At 38.7% G+C, this 5559-nt stretch overlaps 1 pseudogene; it reads left to right on the top strand.

Moving 5' to 3' along the window:
- Positions 1-1204: 1204 nt before the first annotated feature.
- LOC122260109 (uncharacterized) overlaps positions 1205-5559 on the top strand; it is a 22296-nt pseudogene continuing 17941 nt past the window's right edge.

Raw genomic sequence — 5559 nt, 5'->3', positions numbered from 1 at the left:
ATGCAATGTGGCATCATAAGGCATCGAGCGTGGCATAGCCTCGTGCCACCACAAATGGACAATGGAAGAGCCAGACGTCCAGCCCTTCGCTGTTAACATCATCGGCGTTCAGAAGGGAAGAAGTTGGCGGCAGAAGTTCTCTTGTAACGGGAGTACTTAATCACACACACACTCACGCACACGCATGAACATACGCACACACACATAAACACACGCATACATAAACACACACACACATAAACACACTCACACACACACATGCACATTCACACTCACGCACACGCATGAACACACGCATACACACAGTCACACACACGCATACACACACATAAACACACGCATACACACACATAAACACACGCATACACACACTCGCACACACATAAACACACGCACACACACATACACATAAACACACGCATACACACACTCACACACATAAACACACGCACACATAAACACACGCACATGCACACGCACACATAAACACACTCACTCAAAAACACAATTAGACACACACACATAAACACACGCACTCACACACATAAACACACGCATACACACAATCACACACATAAACACACGCATACACACACTCACACACATAAACACACGCATACATAAATACACTCACATAAAAACACACGCACATTCACACTCACGCACACAGACTCACACACAGAAACACACGCATACACACACATAAACACACGCACACACATACATAAACACACGCCCTCACACACACAAACACACGTATATACACACATAAACACACGCACACACATACATAAACACACGCCCTCACACACACAAACACACGTATATACACACATAAACACACGCACACACACTATCACAAGGCTCCTTGCCAGACTACCGTCTCCATGGCTGGAGGCTCTAAGCGTCACCAACGGTGTAATGACATAGTATGTCCTGCTGTAACAGAGGAAATTACATTGTGGATTTTTGCGTGTGCACGAGGGCTTGTCCCCGCCATCACGTGATCACCACGTGTGCACGAGGGCATGTCCCCGCCATTACGTGATCACCACGTGTCACGAGGGCATGCCCCCGCCATCACGTGATCACCACGCCCAGGACCAGGTCAGATGTGCTGACCTGGTGACCGAGGGATGCGAGCGACACCTCGGGGCAGGGAGTCTGTCCCGAGAGCTCGCTCAGCCAAGAGGAGTGTGCGTCAATGGGTGAGAGTGTGTCATTGCTTCTACATATGTATAGCATCTGCTTATTGCATGAACACACAAACGCATTTGTATCACTCTCAGTGAAGAGGGAACCCAGTGAGCCAGTCTTTTCTCTCCCCTTTATTAAGAGAGAGATAACAAGAGAACCAGTGCATGACCAGGAAGCCAGATACAGAGTATCGTCTTTGTAACAACAGATAGGGACTTATTTCGCAGCAACGCCTCTTATGTAAGTATCTTTCTCTTACACTTAGTTTTACTTCTGGAATATTGAAATACCTAATTAATTCTCGTGTTTCAATAATTCTGTGAAATTAAAGTCACAGGAGCGAGTGAGTTGCCAATGAACGCGAGTAGAGAGAGTAACGAACCACATGCGAGAACCAATCAGAGAGTGAGTTACTTTTGACGTAAGAGCGAGTGCATGTGAGAACCAATCAGAGAGTGAGTTACTTATAACGTAAGAGCGAATGCATGCGAGAACCAATCAGAGAGAGACTTACTTATGACGTAAGAGCGAATGCATGCGAGACCCCGCCTGAACGATTTTTCATTGGTTTTCGAGTGAGCGCGAGATCTTTCCCATCTCATTTCGTACGGAAGCAGGAGTGGATTTGTGTGTACTTAAACATTCCACATCAGTGTAATTGATGCTCTGTTTGACATACACACAAGATCACGTAACATAAACATCACATAACTTAAAGATAACATACACATAAGATCACATAACATAAAGATAACATACACATAAGATCATACACGTAAGACCATTACAAAATTACTTTCAGATAAAAATATCTCATTTACAAGTAGGAAAGTAACAGTATTGGAAATTATTATTTTCTAGATAATCAAATTACTGTAATGTGCGATTAGTTCACAAAATTTAGTGTGTAATTCTTGATATCCACTTTTCCTGTTATGTCTACCTGTGGTTTTGAGGTGAATTGCATGTTGTGTTCAATGGGAGTGAGTTAGAAACGACATCTGACAAACAGACAGAGGATGACCTTGACCATCTGGTGAGGGAGGTTTTCCTTGGCTGTTTTTGTCTCCCGTCTTCTTCGCGACAGTTGTTCTTCTCGATCTGGGTTGCTGTTCCTCTTGATGTACATATATATATATACATATATATATATATATACATATATATATATATATATAAATATATATACATATATACATATACATATATATATATATAAATATATATACATATATACATATACATATATATATATAAATATATATACATATATACATATACATATATATATATATAAATATATATACATATATATGTATATATGTATATATATTTATATATATTTATATATATATATATATATATATATATATATATTTACTTAAAATATTTCCAGTACTACAATACCCATAATCAGTGACTGTAATATGATGATAAAGCTTGTTAAAAATAATAAGACAGTAAAAATACACCTAAGAGTAATACAAATGCATCAAAAATGCACGTAAAACTTATTATGAAGAAATAAAATGGATAGAGTGTGACTGCATTATTTTAACATTTCGAGATTGGCTAATGAGCTATATCAATTATGTTCAGATTTCAATTTCCATATCCGTAGGCTTTCCAAAATACAGGCTTCTGAATCAGAGGTGGCAGAGTCAAGGATAGAAAAAATGAAAGTTGAAAACACTCGTTCACTAAATCTAATTGATATCGACATTGCCAACAGCATCATTAATGACATTAGTATCAATAATAATGTAACTGATATCGACACTGCCATTCTTATCTTCATCTTTATTGCCATTCTTCCTATTCCTTGATATCATCATTGTTCTTTTTCTATTACTATTAACATCACTCTCATTTTATCGTTATCAGTGCCACATTTATTACTAATATCATCATTATCGTTGTTATTATTATCAATCTTTATTTGAATTATTCTTCTTCTTTTAGCAAGCAAGTCCTGGATTAGCGAAGAGGCATGGCGATTGCCCCTCCTCGTCCCCCAAGACCTGGGGGGAGCCTGGAGTTCTTTTGCTCTGCCTCCGCCTCTCCCGGCCAGTCCAGCCACGGCTTCGGTGAGCGAAGAACCTCCTGTGTTGACGCCGAAGGAAAGGCAGCACTCGGGTGGTGGAAGGTCAGCTGTGTGGAGAGCGAAGGAAATCTCTTCTAAGCACTTCAATTAGGTATGAATATGCACATATATAAACGAATATTTATGTTTATACATAAATGTGAATGTTTATGCATAAATAGGAATGTCTATGCATAAATAGGAATGTTCATGCATAAAAATGTATACATGTATTTTCATGTATTCATAGATATGTACGTGTCTGTGTGTGGATGGGTTGGTATGTGGGTGGGATGGAGTGCGGGTTGTTAAATCTTCTGTATCATTTTTGACATTACAATCATTTACTTTTTTTTTAATATTCATTCTTTATAGATATATTATTTTTATTAATGTTGTTTTTCTTGTAAATTACTAATTTTCATCGTATATTATCCTCAGAAGGTGACGATGAACTTCCTGTCGGACTGGCTGCCTTTGGCCCCACTCAGGGACGAGGAAATCTACGGCGCAGGGGTCGCAATCAAGGAAGAGGCCAGCGAAGGTGTCACCGAAGAGACGTGTGTGGAAATTAAGGAAGAAAGCCTTGATTACGCAGATGAGGCGAGGGATGAAGTGAGCGAGGCAACAACAGAGCATGGATTTCCCTTCTATAAAGATCTCAAACAGGAAGATTTTAAAAGAGACTCAAGTAATGTGATTGAAGATTCCAGTGACGCATTGCCAGCAGCTCCATTTGTGGCTGAGAATGTTGGACCAAAGGTGTCATCAGATGAGGATCAGGCGGCGCACAGGGAAGACAATGAGGAGGTTCCACAGAGAATAAGTAATGAGAAACGGAAATATCTTGTTTGTGAAGTGCGTGGCAAGCAATTCCATTATAAGAGCATTCCCACGCCTCACATGAGAGTACATACAATGGAGAAGCCGTACAGCTGTGAAGTTTGTGGAAAGGCTTTCCCACAGAAACAATATCTAGTTGTTCACATGAGAGTACATGCAAAGGGGAAGTCATTTGGCTCTTGGAAACATAATCTAGTAAAGCACATGAGAATACATACAAAGGAGAAGCCGTACATTTATATGATTTGCGAAAAGACTTCTTCTCAGAAAGAACAACACGATGATGACATGAAAGTACATACAAATGAGAAGTCGTATACCTGTGAGATTTGCGGAAAGGCTTTCCGTCGGAAAAGTCATTTAGTGGAGCACTCGAGAATACATACAACGGAGAAGCCATATAGCTGTGAGGTATGCGAAAAGACTTTCTCTCTGAAAAAATATTTAGTAGATCACAGGCGAGTACATACAAAGGAGAAGTCCTATAACTGTAAGGTTTGTGAAAAGGCTTTCTCTCTGAAAAAATATCTAGTAAATCACATGAGAATACATGCAGAGGAGAAGCAATATAGCTGTGATATTTGCGAAAAGGCTTTCCCTTGGAAATATATCCTATTGAAGCACATGAAAGTACATGCAAAAGAGTAGCCGTATAAAAAAAATCGGAAATATGAACTGGTAAATCTAGTAATGCACACGAGAGTACATACCTGTGAGGTCTAGTTGGTCACATGAGAGTGCAAAGAAGACAGAAACCTTATAGCATTGGATTCACTCAGAGATGAGGTGACCGGTGGCATAAGCGACATTCATTGCAAATGTTAATATACAGTTCCCCAAGCGTGCTACTCTTTTTTTTTTTTTTTTTAACCTGAAGATAATACTAATATTAACATCAAAATTAACATCCCACTCCAGATTATTTTTGATTCTGGATACCTCTTCTCACCTAGTTGTATTAATTCTTACTTAAGAGGGCAACCTGTTTTCCCTTTTTATGTTTGGCTCTGAGGCATCCCTGTTTCCAGATGAGTGGATGTGCATTTCAAATACATGATTCTACTCTAATCCTGAATGCTATGATACTCTTGCTTCCCTTAGCTAATCCTATGTCATTGACTAACTATCGACGAAAATAAAACATGTCCATATATGCCTGGCAACCTAGATGTGATGCATTGCAAGGAATAAATTATATGTACTACGACTGATCAACAAAACTGGATCAGATATGACCAAATACATCTTACATACACACAAACAAACACATGTTTGTGTGTGTATACATATATATAGTATGATAACCATTAAGATGACAATTATAATGGTAATTGTGATAAAAATTGTGATATTTATGGTAACAATTACGGCAATTATGATAAGAATTATGTTTATTATGATAATAATTACGATAATCACCCTAGTTATGATGATTA

This window comes from Penaeus japonicus, unplaced genomic scaffold (assembly GCF_977035675.1).
Source record: "Penaeus japonicus unplaced genomic scaffold, GWHDUDI00000001_assembly GWHDUDI00000034, whole genome shotgun sequence".
NCBI classification, from domain to species: domain Eukaryota; kingdom Metazoa; phylum Arthropoda; class Malacostraca; order Decapoda; family Penaeidae; genus Penaeus; species Penaeus japonicus.
The sequence above is the reverse complement of the archived record's forward strand: the minus strand, read 5'-3'. Positions and strand labels throughout refer to the sequence as shown.